Raw genomic sequence first — 21,749 nt, forward strand, 5'->3', positions numbered from 1 at the left:
GGATCGACAACATTTTCAAACTGAGGGTGACCATGACAGAGACATACAGTACTACCACGACGCATACGCATTGGATGACATGACTGGTTTCTCCCATAAATGGGACAGCGTAGGACAGAGCATAGGACAAGTTTCTGTGGATATTGATCAACGAGGACCCTATGTGACTGCGGATTTGTTGGGGTCTCCTCAGAAATTTTGGGTGGACATGGGTGCTTTGAAAAGTTCTGTAGCATGTTCTCAGGTCCCAGCGGCGGCTCTGTCTGGCAGGAATAATGTTTCCGTTGGGTTCTCAGGTACTCCGTAATCAGCCCCATTTCTAAGCCTCTTACACTTACGATTGGTACTTTTCCCGTTGACTCTCCTTTCCTTTTGACTTCGAATTGTGGAGAGAATTTGCTGGGTTTGGATTTGTTGAAGAGATTGCAGTGCTTCTCAAAAAACGAGCCTCTCCCACCTGAGTTTGTAGGGATCCCAGAGACTTTGTGGGCCAGTAGTGATACTGATGTGGGAAAGGTGGATATTGCCCCTGTGTCAATCAAGGTTAAGGTGGGAGCTCGATTGCCCCGAATACCACAGTATAAAATATCTAGGGACGGTGAAAAGGCTTTGCTACAAATAATACAGGATTTGATATGGTCAGGTGTAGTAGAGGAGACGACCTCTAACATTTGTAACAGCCCCATTCTCCCGATTCTTAAAAGACCCTCTGCTGATGCAGGTGATGGTGCACCTGATGTTTATCGTTTTGTGATTGATTTACGCCACATTAATATGGTGGTTGAACCCCAATATCCGGTGGTCTCTGACATTACAACGATTTTGACAATGATCCCTTCCACCGCTAGATATTTCTCTGTTTTGGATTTGAAAAATGCTTTCTTTAGTATCCCGGTACACCCTGACAGCCGTCATCTTTTCGGATTCTCATTGGCTGGCCCACAGCTTTAGATTTTGTAAAATTCCTCATGGCTATACCAAGAGACCCAGCATTTATAGTCAGGCTTTGAAGGCTCAATTGGATGATTTGGAACTCCCAGAGGGCAATGTTTTATTGCAATATGTAGACGATCTTTTAATAGTGTCTGACACTGAAGATGGGTGTCGAGATGCCACGGTTAAACTGTTGCACCATTTGGCTCGAAATGGACACAAAGTGTCCCTTTCTAAATTTCAATACTGTCAACAGAAGGTTACCTACTTAGGTCATCTCCTATCGAAGAAGGGGAGGAGGTTGACACCGGAGCGCATCAAGGTGATAACTAACATGGCTGCACCTAACACGCAGCGAGAGGTGCGCATGTTTTTGGGCATCACCTCGTATTGTCGCCAGTGGATACCCAATTATGCCTAACTAACCAAACCCCTTCTGTATCTGACTACTAAGGAGGTGCGCAAACCCCTACCCTTGACTCCAGCATGTCAAGAAGCTTTTGAGTCATTCAAAACTGCTTTGTGTTCTGCACCTGTTTTGGGTACTCCTGATTACCAGAAGCCATTTGTGCTTTATGTACATGAGACGGAAGGTTGCGCGTTGTATGTCCTAACTCAATGTTTTGGAGGGAAACAGAGACTTTGCGCTTATTTTTCTGCTATGCTTGATAATGTGACAAGAGCGTTGCCGAGCTGTCTAAGGGCTACAGCGGCTCCTGCGGTTTCAATTAGGCAATCGGCGGGGCTCGTGCTGGGTTCTAATCTCACATTAATGGTACTGCATGCTGTGGACACTTTATTGAACAAAACGCAGACGCAGCATTTAACTAGTGCTCGTCTTACTGGTTATGAGCTCACATTATTTGCACCCCATGTTACGATTAAAAGATGTGCCACTTTGAACCCAGCCACGTTGCTACCCATCCCTTCAGATGAAAAGGACGATGAAGTCCATGATTGTTTGTTTCGGACAGAGGAGGAGACGAAGGGAAGGATATATTTAACGAACACCCCCCCAAATGATCCCGACGGGGAGCTGTATGTTGATGGTTCCTGTTTTAAACTTACGGATGGTACCTCAACTGCAGCATACGCAGTCACAACATTGAAAACAGTGGTGGAGACTTCTAGGGTCCCGTACCACTCAGCCCGAGCTGCAGAAATAATAGCATTGATGTGAGCGTGTGAATTGAGTGAAGGACTGGACGTGAATATTTACACTGACTGCCAATACGCCTTCGGCGTGGCTCATAGCTATGGGCAACTGTGGGCAGAGAGAGGGTTTTTGACATCACACGGACAAAGGATCCAGAATGGTCCGTTGATATTACGACTATTGACAGCATTGACACTTCCCAGATGACTGGCTGTGATAAAATGTAGTGTACACAAAGCGGTGGTGGATGATGTAGGACAGGGCAATGCATTTGTAGACCAGACAGCTAAGGAGACAGCTAGGACAAAACTCCCACGAATGTTTGTGGCAGGACCAGCTAGGTGGGTACCAGACGTTGACATACAAGAAAAAGCGACTGAGGATGAGTTGAGGACATGGAAGGATGGTGGGGGATGGTTGGACTCGGATGAGTGTTGGACGGATGTATCAGACAAAAGACGAAGGTTACTCCCGGACGCATATGTCCTCCCAGTGGTGACAATGGCTCATGGGCCAGCTCATATTAGTGCGAAGGGAATGTGTAAATTACTGGACCCAGTGTGGAGTAATAAGAACATTTCCAAGATGGCAACCCATTCAGTGCAGCAGTGCATGGTTTGTTTAAGACATAATCCTGGAAAGGGAACACCTGTTCCGGTTGGCAATTTTGCTTCTCCTTCTTTTCCTTTTGAAGTGATCCAAATTGATTATATTGAAATGGAGAGAGTCAATAACATTAAGTACGTCCTGGTGGTGGTATGCTCCTTTAGTAGGTGGGTGAAGGCTTTCCCAACTAAGGATTGTACGGCTATCTCAACAGCTAAGATGTTGATAAAGGAATATTTCTTTCGCTACGGATTGCCCCGGGTGATCTGGAGTGACAACGGCACATCTTTTAATGACGAATTGATGAAACAGATATGTAAGGGACTACAGATATAACAGAAATTTCATGCAGCACGACACCCCCAGGCTGCAGGTTTGGTAGAGAGGTTCAACGGGACTCTGAAGTTAAAAATGGCCAAAATACAAGAGAGTACAGGGTTACGTTGGCCAGACGCACTCTCCCTGGCTTTACTTTCCACTAGAGTGACAGTCAATTCCACGACAGGTGTCTCACCCCACGAGGTCATATTCAGCCGTCCGGCCAACGTGTGGGGTGTCCCTAGACCTAAATGTTTCTCGGAAATAGAATATCCTTTGTTGGTAGATTACCTGTATGCTTTGACTAAAGATCTCCGTTCTGTTCATCAGCAGGTAGCTGACACCCTGAAGCCGCGGCCGGAGGGGGAAGGACACACCATACAACCCGGGGACTGGGTTGTCGTTAAGAAGTACCAGCGGAAGTCCTGCTTGGATCCAAGGTGGTCGGAGCTGAGGCAAGTTCTCCTTACCATCCGCACCGCACTCCGGATCCAGGGCCGCAAGGCATGGACACATGCGTCCCACGTGAAGCGCGTCCCACTGCCACTGCCATATGACGAATGGGTGAGAAAAGGCGTCGCTGATGACGAATGTGAAGTAGTTCCCCGGTACATACCCTTCTCGGATGCTTTGTTGAGGGGTGAGGAGCCGGATCAAAGAAAGGAGAGGCCGGCTCTGATTGCAAGTGGTGAGGCCTCTCCTGATCACAGTGAGCAAACATCAGCGGATAAGTCCCTTGCCATTGAGCCCCCCATTCTGTTCACAGATCCAGAGGTGCGAGGGAGCACTTGTTATAATCTGCGGCCCAGGAAAGGAAGGAAGGAGAAATGAGCACTGGAAGAAGGGCTGAGATAGGGACTTAGAAGAGAGCTGTGCTGAAGAATAGTTAAGTGTTAGGGACGGACTGCTGGTGAGAGCCCGGGTGCACTGTCGAGACATTGTCAGATGGGACACTTGGATTACGCCTGGGCCCGGATTAAGTGCTCCTGAGTTGCAAAAGCTGTGCGACTCCGTCGTGGGATTAGGGAACGAACAATAGAAGACTGCCTGTGAGGCTTTAACGGACACAGAGAGAGATCCCTTCTCAGGGTGAAGAACCCCCTGGCCGGCTTCGGTGTGACTGTGACTGTTTGATTATTTTTTAGTTTAGTTTTGGACCTTTAGTTAGGGAACATGTACCCCTTTGGCTGTCCCATTCCTGTTTTGGACCTTTAGTTAGGGAACATGTACCCCTTTGGCTGTCCCATTCCTGAGGAGGAGCAGCCTTTTGCAGCTCCTTGTAGACCAGAACACGACTCTCCATGGCTCGCTCTGTCACGAAAAGGAACGATTGTGGCCATTGTGATATTCATTATTGTAATTCTAATAATTCTTGGAATACTGTTTTTCCTAGATGAAGCCTATCCTGTTCATATGTTTATCCCTACCCCTTCTGCCCTTCCTGAGCACAATATGGTTACTGTTGATTATGGTGAACAATGTTTGCGAAAAGGTTACTGTGATAATGTTTTTATCAAGACTCAACATCATGCCCATACTGTGTATAATGTGACAGATTGTTGGGTTTTTGAGTTGCTACCTTCTGCTGCCTATAAAAAGGATAGATTTCTGGCCCTCCCTTTAACTCCTGTGAATAGTTGTGTGGGATGGTACACTTTAATTGGCATGGTGAAATTCTTTCAACAACCTGATTTTCTAGATCCTCGATTACCTAGTAAAGGATCTACTTTGACAATGCAAGTACGCCCTCTGCCCACCCCTTCTCTTGGACAGTTGTTTACTGACGGACATTTCGATCAGACATTTCTGGAAACATGCTCGAAAAAAGTGATAAGATTTGTGACTCCTAACGACACTGACAAAGTTAGGGAGAGTTTTCTACAGTTGAACTCTTCTCTGGCATATAGACACCCTCCTGCAATAAATGGTAGTAGTCATTCTTTGGTGACCCTGGCAGTTGTTGGGCCCTCACCATTCTTCTGTATCCTGGGGAGGGGCTCTATAAAGGTTGGGGACAGTTCTTGCAATGTGACTGCTTCGATTCGCTTGCTCCTTAGTCCTTCTTTGGTCACTCCCCCGAATATTTACTTTGTGGAGATAATGGATACCTGTGGTCGCCTGAGGGTTGGGGTGGGGTCTGCTATCTGGCTTACCTGCTTCCTCCTGTCTATGTAGCACCCTCAGACTATCATAAGACTCATCGTCGGTTTGCAATAATGCCTGGACAGCGTCAAAGGAGGGCACTTCAAGTTGAGGATGTGGATCAGACTGATACTTCTTTGCAGCAATGGACAGACTTTTCTAAGGGTCTACTGCCGTTCTGGGGTCCCATATTTAACAGTAGGACTATTCAGAGACTGTCAAGGATGATGGAGAAAGTCGTGAATACTGAGGCGGACATTGCAGCTAATATGTCTGTTGAGATGCAGGCTATGAGATTATTTACGATTCAGAATAGGATGGTGCTTGACGTCATTCTTGCTGATAGGAGTGAAGCCTGTTGCGCCATCGGGGCATCTTGCTGTGTGTACATTCCTGACTTGGCCCCCACTGTTAACTTAGCTGTACAGAAACTTCATAGATTAGCGACTGAACTTCATCAGGACACTGGTACTTGGTCACTACAGAAATGGCTGTGGGGTGTTTTCTCCTCTTGGGGCTGGAAGATTTTGATGGGTGTTGTAGGAGTAGTGGGTATATTGCTGACTTGTTGCCTATGTGTTTATTGCCTTCCCCCTTGTTGCTCCATGTGAGCCAGTAATTTGCAATCTCCTAAAAGACCGACCCGCCAGTATCCTGTTTCTAATGACATGGAGCTCCATGATGTTCACTGGTTGATGCTTATTGATGAAGATGTTTTTAATTGATATGTTTTCCCCGTCCCTAGCATGATGTGTAAAGATCTTATATTTTAGCTAATAAAGGCTACGTCCATGTTAGCCACATAATGCTAAAAGGAGGGTCTGATAGGTTTCATTTTCCGATGCCCTGCCCACTTACATTTACATTTATGAGTTAGCATAATGTATTTAACTAATGATGTATTCATTTATGCATTTACGTTTATATTCTCCATCTCATCTATTCATTTATGCGTGTGATGTTATTCAGTTTTCTTAGCTTAGCTTGTGTGCCACCATTTTGGGGTGCTTCTCTCTGCGTGCGAGTCGTACTCGCTCGTTCCCCCTCCCGTAGGAATAGGAAAAACCCTGAACGCAGTAGTTTTCGTCTCTTAGCTAACTGTGACTGAAACTAATAACAAAAACCTAATCAGTAATGTTCTCATGAGCTGGAGATGCTGAGGCCCGGCTCCGCAGCCTTGGGCAGAGATAACTAAATGTTGCTATTGCAGGTGCAGATGCCTCTTGTGTGAGGCCATTGTTCACCCTCTTTGGGGTCCAGTACTTTTCCAGTATGGGTGTGTTTTACTTTACTGTACCATGTTATAATGTATTGCTGTGATGAAATGAGTCAGTCCTCTCAGCGTACTCCTAAGGGTGAGGTCAGACAGGGCCCTCTCATATGGGAGTTTGTGGCCTAATGAAATACTTTTTTATTCTTCTCCACTGTCCGGTTGACTTCTTACTTGGTAATTATAGTTGAGTGCAGTAAGTCACTCGGGTGGATTTGAGCCACGCTTATCAAGGGCTCCAATTGCTTCAACTGGAGTGCTCCCCACTGGTGTCCTGGGGCCTCAGAATGGGTGAACCTAAGTCTGGATAACAAAGTACTCCTCCCCAGCACTTGACTCTTTCAGAGTAGCGAAACTAAGCTGTCTAAGGCTTTCTCAAGGAGGTGAGGTGGGGTTAGACATTCAGAATACAGTGCACACCATACCACCAGCATATAAAATGAATGCCCAGGCAGTGCTTTAATTTTTAAAAATGAAAGTACTTTAATGCACACAAGAGAAATATACTACATATAAAACTAGGATAAACAGTGAAAAACAGATGTCTCTACAACCCTTTGGGCCAGAGTTCTGACCTCAAACAGTATAAAAATACTGTTACCACGCAGACACCCAATTTAGCATTACATATTACAGACCATTTTGCACAGGGTTGCTCTCATTCGCTAGTGACATGAAACCAATCCTTGTATTGAAATGAGGTAGTTTCAGCAATTAAAGCCTTTGGTGAACGTGCGCTGTATAAATTCTTTTATCATATCATATCATATCATTGATGTGAAGTCAAACAATCTTGGTCAGCCCTGAACCCCCCACACAAAGCAACAGAAGCTCCCTCCCATACCGAGTAAGGACGCCACTCTAGTGGCGTGAGGGATCTGATCACAGGTGACTGATGTGTTGGCACATTTTACTGGAGTCCCACCTGTTCAGTAGCTCCTGGCTAATTGTTGGAAGGTAGTGGCTGGTCAGAGTACCAGTACACCCTGGTACCCCCAGATGCCACAAAAAGAAAGGTGCGGGCCTGTGCCACAGGACACTCTTTCATCATCTGGAACTACCACACAGGCTCCCACAGCACGGGAAGTGATCTCACCTTTAAGGACTGGGATTAAGCTTCCATGCCTTACTCCGTCTCTGTTGATGGGCTGCAAGCTTCCTTATCTTGTGCAGGTGTCTGCAATTTTCTTGTTCAAAGTGCTAGATGTACAAGACTCACAGGAACAGCTGGTTTACTGACCAATGCTGGTGACCAATGCCCTTGTTCCTTGTTAAACTGGCAAACTCCTGTGCAGTATAATCCAGCAGTCACAGAGAAAACTACCTCAACTTCAGCCCTTATCACAGGGTTTTCAGACATGCAGTGAGCAAGATTCTTATCTTGCCTTCACACTATGGGCCTTGACTTGCTTCCTTCAATGGGCTAGTGTGGGCCGCCTTCATAGAATCATATACCAGTCTTGAGCAAAAACTGTCTGTTAAGGCCAGACTTTTATCACCTCTGATAGATAAACTGATCAAACAGAGGTTCTGCTACTTTTGAATTCTGGTGCCTGTCCAATCCTGAGGCACAGTTGTGGCATGTTATCTGCATGTACAAGGCATACAAAGAATGACTTGCTGTCTTCCATTGTACCAGTCCAGGCTACTCCCAAGAGAGGAATTTGAATTAACTCCAGACCAGTAGGCCCAAACATCAGTCAATAGAAAGGGGGGAGGGTGCCTCCTAGCAAAGTTAGTGTAGCTAATCACAGATAAGTGTAAGTGTCTACCCCCAACCCACCAGGCTTCTCCAAGGAATAGGGAGGGGTACGGGAGCTGGAACGTCCAACCGAAAGGTTCACATTACACACAATGGCTCAACACACTATTCTTCCCTAGTACACCCACTGGCTCCCAAACACGTCCCAGATACACAAAGGCAACAGGATCACAGGCAAGTGAGACTGCACAGGCTTGATCAGGAGAGCAACTAATAGAGAATACAGGGATACAGGTATCCCTGGCTATGGACTTATTTTTGCCGCCACTGTCAGTCTACCAAAGCCTGGGTTAGTTAGGGCAGTAGCCACTCTCTGTAAAATAGGGGTGCATTCTGCATGCCCCCCTCAACCTAAGTGCCAAGTTCTAGGATCTCAAACCATGTAAACAGGGAAACCCTCAGTGGACATGCATGATTGTCATGTTCATTGAGGTAGGGATCTAGGAAATATGCAGTCACTTTTAAGTGACTTGCCTCGAGACCAGCATAAGGCAGTGAAGCACAATCCCCAGAGACATGCAGAAGACTTCATGTCCCAACCATCCCTAATCATGCAAGCTGTCAGTAGACCATATCTCCTAGCTCGGTTGTGTACGAATGAGCACAGGCCAAGCCTGTTCAGCCTGCCTTTGTGTCCAAGCTGCATGCCTGATAGGAGTGTCCACCACATACACACGCAGTGGTAGACAGAGGTACTGTAGGTGAGACATTGACAGGGACGGTGGCTGTAAATACAAGTCACATCCTCTAGATGTAGTGGAGAGTTGTACAAAAGGGGAAAACAAAAGTGGAGAAAAACAATCCTACTGACAACCAAGCACTGAGTTCACTCACTACGTTAAAAAAATGATTTTAATAGTTTTCACCGAGATCAAATTGAATAAAATATTGAGGTCCACATTGCTAGTGGACCCAAGTGCGGTTGAGGTAATTATTGTATCAAGTGAAATCCATTCCCCTAGGTTTGGCTTCTACCATGAATTATATTACTTCCAAATTTGAGCAACCCCCCTTGAAAAATCCGTGCTTTTGAAATTTCACCTGTTTTAGAAGTTAATGAACATTTTTCCCTTTTACTGGTACTAGAGTTAGCAGAGCCCCTTATAATGAGGGCCAAAATTTGAACAACTAATCTGAACAGAATCTAAATGAAGCGGGGTATCTTGGTGTCTAATACACTCAGAAGTAGAAACATCTGCTCTTGTTCGTCCCTGCAGTCACATCAATGAAGACAATGAAAGGAAATTGTAATTCAAGAAACTACAAAAACGTTATAACTGAAAACAGCTGAAAGTAATTCGGCTGCGGATATGCAGAGTTTGCATGTTACAAGAGAAAATGAAATCACACCCTTATGTGCGAACAGAAAACTACTAGCATTACGCGTCCAGGAAGAAAGCAAGGAAGGGAATCAAAGAGAATGCTAACAGCTGCAAGGAGGAACAAATTCCAATGAAAGTGAAGAAAGACTTAAACATAAAGCAAAGGTTGACAAAAATGCCACCTCTAATTTTGAAAGTTAGTTCATGAAATTTAAATAAAACCTTAAAAATTATTTTAGTCCTAATTTAAATTACCGAATATAGAAAATGATAGACAATCAAATCAGAACATTACTGAAGTCAGGCACCTTCGTGCCTACTGCACTGGGTATAAGTGCTAGTGCTTCTCACCCTGGTAATAACTGTAAAGAAACGGTATTTCAAGAAGCAAAAAGCAAAAAAAAAAAAAAAAAGAACTGGGGCAGAGATTCTGTTTGCCAGCAGAAGGTCGAGACAGACTAGACACATGTATTTACTTTATTGAGGTTTTTCACAGGCTTACACCATGACTCCTAAATGCAGTAGCGGTCACTGGTATTGTGAGGGGTGCGGCGGGGGAAGAGGAAACACAAACTAAAGGAGAGAGAATTATGAATATTACAATTACACTTACCTGCTCCGATGGCTGCTGCTTTGCGCCCGATCTTCGCTTCCCTATGAGGAGGGAGGTGGGAGCCTGCAGCAAAATGTGCAGGCTCACCTCCCAATCCCAGCTCTGCTCACATGCCTGTGTTGGTTTCTTCACCCAGCTGTACAACATGCATGGAAGACAGCTAGGTGGGGAAAGACTAAGTGCACATGACGGTTTGGCCGGCCCCAGAAGGCCTGGCCAACCATCATGCTACTTGGCAGTGCCCACCAGTACCGCCTCCTCCCTGGTGCTGCAGCTGCAGTATCAGGATGAAGGGCCCGCCGCTCCCTCGGCTCGCAGCCTGTAGGACAACAAATAAAATGATTTAAAACATGTTTAATTATCACTTTATTTTTGTGGGTTGCCTCTGCTGGCTTTCAACAGGGGGTGGGGGCAACGTTCCTCCTCCATAAGGGAGGAGCCGCCTCTACCTAAATGCATCAGACAGCTGTCCTAGTTTTCAAGACATAAATCACTATTTTTAGATGATTCGATTTACATGGTCGACCAGAGACATTTAACAATTGAGATATGGCATACTCCATTTGCAGGCATGCCAACATTTTAGAGTAGGTAAGTAAGTGAGAGGGAAAATACCAATCTGGGGAATCATTTCCCCCCATTAACTTGTATTGAAGCAGAGGCAATTTCTGTCGCGAGACGGCTACATTAAAGACTTCTCCCCCACACCCACCCCTCGGGAATCTCCCTTCTGAATCGGGTCTGTGGGCATGTTTACATTTGTAGTCGGAAAGAGCACTAGCAGAGGAGGCCACAGCAGGAGACTGCGGTATACTGAAGAGAGAAGCTGGTCCCCAGGACCAGTCTACCGAGTCCAGAGGGGTTTGTGGCGGCTTTCAGAGTTTTTAGTTTTAAATAGGGAATGCTGGTGCGAGTGTGATGTGAGCAGGGACTGCATTCCGTGCTGTGAGTCCCTTCACTGTAAATGGGGGAGTACCAGACCTTCGCCTGTGTTTAAAAGTTATTATTGAAAATAGTTGCACATGATACTACTAGGTAAGGGAGGAAAGATGGTGCTTTTAGAACTACCAACCAATAAAGAAAGGTCTGACCCAATTTTGTCACAAATCTAATTTATGTGATGGATGCGTAAGGGGATTGTTCTTTTCAAATATCACGCTTACATTGTGCACAGCTGCACTTCTATTAAGCCAAATCAGTTTTCGTTTACACTGCGATGATGTGTATTCACTATACTTTTTTAAGGTGGTGGCATAATTAATGCAAATCTGAGTGATTAAGTATTTTACCAATAGCGCCTCGGAGTTAAATATCACTTTAGGTAGTGGAAGTGTGAAATGCCTCTGGGCGAGAGTGTGTCACTTCTACGGATCAGATTTAGCTCTTTAACAGCTACATTTTATTTAAAACTCCAAAAAAGCATATCTGTTTACCAGCGACCGAAGACAGAATTCCACACAGGCTTTGATGAAAGTGATCTTAGTGTTATTGCTTTCGTTACACGTTTTTAAAAAAAATTTAAATAAAAGAATGTACATCGAGTATGAAACGGGAATGCGTAATGTAAAACGCCTCATGTTTCTTGAGCGCGCCAGTGATTCCTGTCGGCCTCCTCCGCAGTGCTGCAGCCCCGTGAACCGAGCACGCGCCAGGAGCGTCTCCGGGCCTCAGTGAAGATGCATTATTTCCACTTGCTATTGACGGCCTTGCATAACTCATGCGTGGTGTCACTTAGGTTCCCTTCACTGCGCGTTGATACTCTTGCATTAGCAGGCCATCAATAAACCTCCGATCAATAATGTTTCTAAGTCGGGCCCAGTCATATCCTCTTTCACATTTCCTCCCTTGTTTTGTTTTATCTCCCGTGATCCTCACCTTTCTCCCTCTAAGCCCAGCTGACAGGTCACTAATAAATGGCTTGACAAAGCAAACAGCCTACAGGCAGCTCCCCTGCACACTGCATCAGCAATAACCTTATCGGTAATTCTGCATCTTTGGTCCCAGCCTCAGGGGAAGATGTGACATTTCCAGCAACAGCCCTCGAAAAAATACTTTATATGTAATTAGTGCTATGTTGGGAAAGGGCGGGTGCGGCACAATTATTTTATTTACTGATAAATTTTGACTATTGATTATTTCTCAAGATCTTCATATCCAACACAAACACAGGATCACTACTTTGTCTGAAATAGAAACGGCACTGTTTTGCGATTTTTTTTATTTCATTCGATTTATTTATCTATTCATTTATTGGTCTCTGTAGCACCGACTGCGCTTGTTTCAGAGCAATGTTCTACCCTACGATTTCTCGAACATCCAATACTAGAGTAGGGTGACCAACTGGCATTGGTGCAAATTCAGGACGGTGAGTGTAAAAATTCAGGACAAAGGGTCGAAATTCAGGACACAAATTCAGGACAGTAGGTCAAAATTCAGGACAAAACTTCAGGACAATTGGATAAGTTCTAAAGACACATCAGAGGTCGCGCAATAGTATAGAAGTAAGCCCAGCCATATCCAAACATATTCAACAATTTACAAACCTATCCATCATGCATCCTTCCATCTATCATTTCACTCATCCATCCCTCCATCCACCCTTTCACTCATCCATCCATTATCCATCCATCCATGCTTTTACCCTATCCATCTGTACACTCATCCATCCACTCTTCCACCCATCCATCCATTCACTCATCCATCCAGCCATTTACCCTTTCACCCATCCAGCCATCCTTTCACTTACACATCCACCCACTCACCCTTCCACCCATTCACCCTTTTAGTCATCCATCCATCCTCCCTTTCTCTCTCCATCAACCCTTTCACTTAGCCATCCTTCCTTCCATCCATCCACCCACTCACCCATCTACTAATCCACTCATGAATCCATCCATTGACCCTATCACTCATCCATCCTTTCTTTCATCCATTTATCCTTTCACTCCTTCACTCATCTATTTATCCTTTTGTCCATCTACCCTCCCTTTCACTCACTCATCCATCCTTGCATCCACCCTTTCACTCATTCGTCCATCCATTCACCCTTGCATTTATCAATTCATCAACACATCGATCATGTCACTCATCCATCCACCCACTCATTCACTCATCATCCACCTTTTCACTCATCCATGCTTTCACTCACTCATCCACCCTTTTACCCATCCAGCTACCCTTCCACCCATACATCCAGCTATTTCCCTTTTCCCTCTTCCATCCTTCCACTCACTCATCAATCCATCCATCCTCTCTCATTATCCATCTATTCAATTTTTCGTTCATCCATTCACCCTTTCACTAATTAATCCAGCCATCCAGCCATCCCTTCACATACTCACTCGCCCACCTTTACATATTCATTTTGAGCTGAGCCTTTTTGACAAGAGGCCCCTTAAGAACTTCACCTGCGCTGCATGAGCCATTCCAGGACTGGGACAGAAGCCACCCAGGGCAGAGACAGGGATCCACCACAGGGGGGGACAGGAGCCATCACAGGCGGCGGGGGGGGGGAGCCATCACTGGGGCGGGGAAGGAGCCATCACAGGAGTGGGAACAGGATCCACCAGGGTGGGCACAGGGGTGGGCATGCAGTATTCTAGTATAATCTTGGTCTCTTCCAGGGTGGGGTAGGGCTCTTTCCAAAATGTTAGTTTTGCCACCCCCCACTGTGATGTACAGTACTTACAGGAGATACTCCAGGAGACTGATTGTCCTCCATACTTTGTTAATCAGTGTGGGTGCGATTGTGCCATTTCTTTATTTTATTACATTAAGACTGCATGTTTGAAGAACCGAGGTTTGTTCACAATGTAGTGACAATATTTAAGCTCTGTGAAGAGAACCAGTGCTGCGCCGCCGTGTAATCAGGGCCGGTTCTAGGATGTTTGGGGCCCTGGGCAGTAAGGAAATGTGTGAAGCCCTCCTAAATCGCAGAGACATGGCGCATTCAGGGCCGTTTGCATCTGAATAGATGCCCCTGCTCCTGAAGCTGCAGCCCCTCCCTCTTCGTCACCTTCAAGCACCTCTTAACGGGTCATCAATGGCTGAAGGTGTGAGGGTTGCCACCCCGCTGTGCCTCTCCAATGCTGCTGGTTTCTGAGCTTTGGAACAGAGTCAAGAAGGGAGGTGGGTGGAAGTTGTGCCGGCTGTAGGGTAGTGCGACCGGTGCCTGGGGTTAAAATTACGGACAAATGGCGTCCGTTAAAGAATCCTTCACGGACAACGGACAGACGGCCGAAATTACGGACTGTCCTTGAAATTTACGGACGGTTGGTCACCCTATACTAGAGGTCATGTAGCCTGATTTACGAAATTTCCATTTGCAAAAAGTGATAGCAAATTGCGCACCAACATTTGATGAAAGGAAAATAATTTTGCAAACCAACCTCTGTACTAATTTTGAATTCAAAAAATTCCAAAGCATAGTGGGCCACAATCTGACCTACCTCATCAACATTCACGAGGTAGGTCGCAAACTGTGACTGACTATGATTGGATGCCGTCATAGGGCAGGAGGCTTGTTGGGATCAGCAGACTGCTATGTCTGTGATCGATTTTTAAATAAAGTCAGCTTTGTTTTTAAACTGCACAGTCTGTTTTGTTGAAGGCAAAAAGCTGAATTTAAAAAGAAAACTTTTTTGTTTTTTTTATTTGTGAGTTGGCGGGTGTCTAATGGACCACTGCCTAATCCTATAAGAACTATTTTTAACATTCACAAAGGGAAAGGGGGTTTGGAACTCCTTCCATTTTCCAATGGGTTACCACATCCTTTGAGGTGTAATAAAAATGTGCGGGGCATATTATCAAGGGGGTTTATCTCCTCTTTTTTGGCTTTAAAAGCCAAGAAAGCGGAGATAAAATTATCTCCCTATTACCTAGCTGTCGCTAACACCAGTTAGCGACAGCTAGTAGGAGATAGCGACCATCTTGAGCCCCACTTTGCATGTCAGTAATATTTATCATTAATGACATGCAAAGTGGGCGTGCCAAGATGTTAGCGACTGAAAACAGTCGCTAACATCGCTATCTCCTATTACCAACTTTTGGAGATATTCGCGCTAAGCGCGAATATCTCCAAAAGCTAACACCTTCCCTGAGCAGTTCTTAGCCATGTTATCCAATGGGAGGTGGATAACATGGCTAAGAGCATTAGCTCGGTAATGCATAAATATCGCTGACTTTTCAGCGATATTCATGCATTGCAGCGATTTTTATCGCATTTGCGATAAACCTTGGTAATACCAAGGTTTATTTGCGGTAAAAATCGCCGCAGCGCAGCGGTAAATGTTTGTCTCTAACCAAGCAATAGCGATAATTATCGCCATTGCTTGGTAATATGCCCCATTGCTTTCCTACTGAATTTCCATTCATACACACCTTAACAAATAGCTATGTGCAGGGACTCCCATAAACACCTCTTCCAAAGACTGATTTGTTATGGATTTAGTACATAACAAAAAGTCATTTTGTTGTCGTAACACCTCTGGTATTGTGAAGCTCGAGCTTTACGACCTAAAAATGACTTTGTACATCAGGCTCTTGGGGTGCTAACTCTGTAGCTGAGCTTATGTCATCAATAGCAAAATCACATAAAAAGGGTCTTTCTGTCAACCCCCATAAGCCGTTGGTTCATTAATCACCCTCTGTCTGCCACTGCTTGAATGAAGTATCATTCATATTTTGGAAAAGCCACACAAGTAGGCTACTTCTACTAAGTTCCATGAAGGTTGGGATTCCATGTGAAATGTTGGATCCTATCTAAAAGTTATTTCTGTTGGGTTACTGACGAGAAAATACGAATCAGGATGTGCTCTTCTGTACCTTCTGCCTATGAATTACTGGCACGAGACAAGGCTTCAGAGTTCTGCTGAGAAAAATCTAAGCAAGGTGTGCACTCCAACAGAACGTGCATTACCTGCACTAACACGAGCATGTAAAAATGACGCAAGTACTTAGGTAAAAAAAAGATGTAACATTGTATAAAGGAAATTCGGAAAACTAAATGTAGAAAAATCCTCTGGAACTCTGCAGCTCTTGTAAAAAAAACATTGGAACTGCAATTCTTGAGTATAAGGTTGTCCAGCTCCATATATTGGGACTATCAGCAAGACAACTGTGTGGCAATGTATTATATGTGTTGAATTATAATTGAGTAACCGATGTGGATGAAAGAATGGAAGATGATAAGCCCACGATGCTCAAGAGTCTAGAGTGTTTGAGGATGCGGTCGTGAGCTCTGAATACATTTACATGTGGGTTGGAGAATCCCCTGGGGACACACGGCTTTGACAATATCAATTAATACTTATGTACCACAATTTACCGACTTTGTTATTGTTGCAAGTGATATTTGCTGCTTCTCCCCAAGATATAACAAGAGAATTCTGATTTCCACAATGGAACACAATGTTTGAAATTGAGTCATCATTGATTGTATAAGTCATATTTGTGAATTGCAAACTGCCAAATGAACACAATTCTTTTTCATTGTTCATAGCCACAGCTGGAGCGTGGGAGACACAATGGAGAAAAAAAGTGTGATTGATGTTTTGCCTGCTGCATACCCAATGCAGCATTACCCCGGCATGGGATTTCTAGCAACTGGTTTGAAATATTTATCTCAGGCATATTCACGCGGGCACGGCTCCTGGCAGCTTGCCTGAGAAGTACGTGAATACATTTTCGTGACAAAAGTGCAGATTATGAAAGCTTCACATTTTTGTGGAAAATCGGCATGATTATGAAATAAAATTCACAATTGAATATGTAAGTTTCTATTGTACCCTCCCTAGCATATTTCAAACAAAGAGGATACTAAAAATTATCAGATTTATAAAGCGTGAACTGATACCTATTAAGGGAGACCTGGAGGTAGTGAAAGAGAAACAAAAAAGCAAATTGATGGAACAACCATGTTTTAAATTTCAGCCTAAAATTTCGATGATCTACTGCTCTTTTTGATACTCATCAGGAGGTCATTCCAGACTTTCGTATGGTGTTGGAAGAGCAATCTGCCTCTGATTTCTACCTTCTTAAATCTGGTAGCCTCAAGTAATACCTTTGAAGCAAGTCGTGTTCTGATTGATCCAATATAAAATGGGGTTTCACAGCAGCTGGACCTTAATTTCCTAAGGCTTTATTGCAGATACAGATATGGACGTCATTTGAGGGTCTCAAGGGGTCGCATCTGTGACGGCTGGCTAGTCCCTTGCTACCCCTGGAACTGCCTACCCTTGGCCTCACAGGTCGCTAAAACAGCACTCATGACAGAAGAGTTGCAATCTCTGGAAGCAGAAAATGAAAGAAATTGAAAACATGGTGGCCTATCTACAAGCCCCTACAACCACAGGACGTCTCTTTTTCCGATGTTCCTGTGGTGATAGGGTCTGTGCCTCATTTACAAGGCAGCGTTAAGCCACTTATTGTGGTTAACACTGCCTTGTGAATAAGGCCCTCTTTCATGCTCTGCTTAGTGTGAACGAGGAGGAAAATGGGTGTTGTGGTGGGCATTCCACCGCAACACCCATTGATTCTGATGCTGCCTCCTATTTACAAAGGAAGCATAAATAGGAGGCAGCACAAGAATTAAGACCAGGGAAAACCTGGTCTTACCCTGGCACAACGAGGAGAAATGTTTAATTTCTCCTCGTTTTTGCTGTTTTCATGTGTGCTGCATTGTGCCAATGATTGTTTATGAACAGGGAGGTCCCCCTTCCTGCACATAAACAATAAAACATTTTTTTAAATGCCATTTTGTAGCTTCTATGTGTGCTGCATCAAGTAGCACACGTGGACTTTACAAAACTGCATGTAAAGATTGTTTATGTGCAGGAAGGGGGACCTTCCTGCACATAAACAATCTTCCCCTGCACGCAGACACCCTTGCCCTATGGTACAAGGGTGCCTGCGCTGGAGCTAGGCTGCTAAGTGTAGCGCCAGCGCAGGGAGAAATGCATGGCTGCACCTTATTCTTGTAAATATGGTGCAACCCTCCCATTCTGAAGGGGCGGAGTGAGGCGTTAACCAAGGAAGGCTAACGCCTCACTCCGCAACTTCCCTAGTAAATATGCCCCAAAGTATCGCTTTATTTCTTTCTTGTATATGTAAAAAACTAAGCTGGTGTCACAGGGACAGGAAACAGCTGAACTTGTTGCTGTTTCAGTTTGTCATTCAGCAATACATCCTTCAATGCCCTGTAAGCCACAAACTCCCCTAAAGACTGAGTATGTTTGTCCTGCAGAATTGGGATTTTGATATTTTTTTTCCACTTTAGTAGAAAATATATGAATTAGAAGGACTTGTATCTTCAGCAGGCTTTTCTGGTTTTCTAGTTTTGCTGAAAAGCAGCAGTCATTATGGGCTTGTGAGCAGTGCTGCCAAAGGTTTAAGAAAGCATCACTGTTTTAGCTTGCAAACTGTTCCAGCATTGAAGTCATTCACAGTTAGCGTGTTCTTTTTACTTTTTCATATACTGTAGTGTTTATGTATGTTGCCTCCTTTACAACTACATAATTGTCCAGAAATTCACTTTGCTCATTTGGTGATGTTTTCGTGTTTTTAGTTTGCTTTTATGTGAGGTCATTGACATTATGTGGCAATGGAAAATCAAATTATGCAATGTGGTTGACTATTATGTGGCAAGAAAAGACAAATGAAGCATCAACATGTGTGCACATTCTGTAGCAGGGTTATTTCTTCATTTGTTATTTTAATATAGGTTAAGCAATATTTTCTTGTAAGTACAATTATGATTGCGGTGCATAAGTGTGGGGAGAGCCTACCTGCTCCCTAAAGTGTGGATAACTATTAATAAACCAAAACAATAGTCCCTTGCACACGCTGACAGTTTATATTATGTATATAAAATAATAGGAGGGAGAAGGAAGAGGTTTGTGATCCATTTAGCTTCCTTGTTTCAATCGTCAAAAAATCAGTGGGGGAATGGATCACTTGTCCTGAGTCCTGAGTCACCAGGGTTTTTTAGTTTTTCGTTACATGGTACCAATAAAAAACCCTCAATCACGTGCCAAGGCTCGGGTGGCGGTATATCTTGGTTCTCCGCCTCTCTTTAAGGTATGTGGCAGCATCATCATTGGGTTAGTGTTTATGCTTCCTCCACCCAGAGGTAAACCACTGGTTGGTACAGTAGTGATCAGTGATGGTGGATAACAAAGTAAGTGAAAAAAATTTAGTGATAAAACAGCTTGAGTGGCCAGACTGAAGGAAAAATCTATTAGGTCTGGGTTCAGGCTTATTTAAAAATTCAAGCAAGATGGATGGTGGAACCCTCTTTGCAAATGCACCTAACCAAAATAACCACAATCGTAATTTTCCCTTTGTATTTAAGTAAGGGATCAGTGTGCACACCGATAGTCACCCACCATCACAGTGATAGTTCCATACAGAACTTTAACGTAATTAAATTTGAAAGCACAGTTGCATCACATGTAGAAATTGTACAAACTGGGTCACATTTTGTCACAAACTATACTGAAAACAATATCCAATTATTTTTCAAAATATTTTCTTTATTGTTCCATTTGTAAGAAAGAACAGCCGACGCGTTTCGTCCCAAATGGGACTTCTTCAGGGGTTTAAAAAAATGCACTTTATTTTTGAAGAAGAAGATGTCACTGATCAGGATACAGAGGATAGGGAGTCGCGGTTTGTACCTTTATATGTCTAGGCAACCCAGAAACTTATATGGTATCCAGGCGAGCACCATCTATCAGGTGTGCCCTAAAGGTCTGGTTCCCAATTTCAAGCTTAAGATCGGTATTCCATTGTGTCAGTTGGTAGCCTTCCTATATTCCTGAATAATTCTGATCCCAGATATTGTGGCTCAGGTCGGCAATCCCCAGTGTGGAACCAAACCTTCATTTGTTTGGGGCCGACTCACGAAGAGATGGTGAAGAGTGGCTCGACAGGTCTTCTTCAATGTGCGTCTTCACTCCTCCAGTACGTATATCATCTGGTAGCTTTAACCATTAACAAAATGGGGTAACCCAAGGGTCGTGGACCTGGGTGTATTAAGGTATTGAAAACAGTGGTCCTTGACCTTTTACTTTATATAGCAGAGTCAATCAGTACATAGTTGTTAATCGTACAACATTTCAGAGCATGTCTCTTAGTTCAGCTCTAGCTAATAAATGCACCAATCAAAGGAAAAAATTTGCAACAGACCTGATTCAAAAACCAGAAAAAATGTAATTCATTGCATCTAGGTTAAACGTGGTATTTCACAGTTATAAATTCATAGAAACGTGTAGGTTGCCCCAAGGAAGGCATGCAAAAGAGGGTAAGTGATTCAGGATGTGTAAAGTGAATGGGAGATAGAAGAAATTCAATGGGGTAGTGACATAAAAATCTTAAAGTAATTATGTACAAGGGAACGGTTCGACAAATCATCGTCCTCGTTGACCTGACCTCAAGAGTTAATTATTCACACGTTTTTTACAAAAGTTCAACGGAATGGACATTTAGTTCACTGATATTTGCACATAAATGTGGCGGGACAGGGTCCAGGTTAAGAAACAACAAGGGTGTCAACGTTTTACTCGTCTTAGGGCCTGTGGGTTAGTTGGACCTGGGCCTTGCAAGTCTTCATCAGGACTAGAAGGGGACAACCAAGGGTTATAGATTACCCTAAGGGGAGGAGAATAGAAATTGAGGCTGTTGCAATAGATTATGGACTAGAATCAATCTCACTATGGGACGAAAAAGCTTACACTAGGGGAGGGACCGTATGGCGTATATTCACTGTGTATCCCAATTATGACATTCACACCTGAAAAATAATTAGGTGTAGTCAGTTGACCGGTTCTCAATCCATGTATCAAAAAAGATCATACCGTATTTAGGTCAGACATCCAACGTTACCTTGTCTGAGATGAGACTGTTAGTATATGTAGCTCCAAGGAACAAGCCTCTATCACTGTATATTCCAATTGTGATATTTACACCTAAAAATTAAATCGGTGTACTCAGGCGTGTCCGCCGAAGACTCATAAACACAAGATCCTCACTTAAGAAAAGAATTCTGGAATACACAAAATCTTCGACTCAGTAATCACTGTTGCCCTTTACTGTGAAAATATCACTGGAGTACTAGAACCCATTCCGGGTCGGAAATACAACTGGAATTGAGGGTCCATACAAAGAGATTAGAGCCCTGGAGAAGTCGCCCCACACAATAATTAAGCTCAAGGAAACACATGTTGGCTAAGGATTTCAGGATTAAACTAAAGTGACTGTTTCAACGGAGGAACGAGAGTATTTTTTATTATGGTCAATGATACACAATATACACTGTCGGCGTGTGCAAGGGACTGTTGTTTTATGTGGGAAGTGTTTTGTGTTCTGTGGGTGCTCTCAGTAGTGTGTTAAATTCAGTGTCAATGGTGTGGTGATGTTGCTTTCTGTGATGCCACATTGAAGCAAGTCCACCAAGGATTATGACCTAAGTCATATTCCTATTTACATTTTTAAAACATATCTGCCATCTATTTCATCATCATTACAAGACAAAGCGGAAAAATTCTTTGCTACAGATTGAGGCTCCTCATTGACGGAAATCACATTCTGCATGTCATCTGCGTACGAGTTCAACTGAGAACTATAGGAGT

At 43.9% G+C, this 21,749-nt stretch overlaps 1 long non-coding RNA gene across 1 annotated transcript in view; it reads left to right on the forward strand.

Annotated features, from left to right (window-relative positions):
* The window catches only part of LOC147733722 (uncharacterized), a 248,223-nt gene extending 231,334 nt beyond the window's left edge, over positions 1–16,889 (forward strand). Inside the window, exon 5 of the long non-coding RNA XR_015308750.1 lies at positions 16,622–16,889. This is a non-coding gene — a long non-coding RNA (uncharacterized LOC147733722). The remainder of the gene's footprint in view (positions 1–16,621) is intronic.
* Positions 16,890–21,749: the final 4,860 nt, after the last annotated feature.

The sequence above is a fragment of the Lissotriton vulgaris genome, chromosome 2_1 (genome assembly GCF_964263255.1).
Source record: "Lissotriton vulgaris chromosome 2_1, aLisVul1.2, whole genome shotgun sequence".
Lineage (NCBI taxonomy): Eukaryota > Metazoa > Chordata > Amphibia > Caudata > Salamandridae > Lissotriton > Lissotriton vulgaris.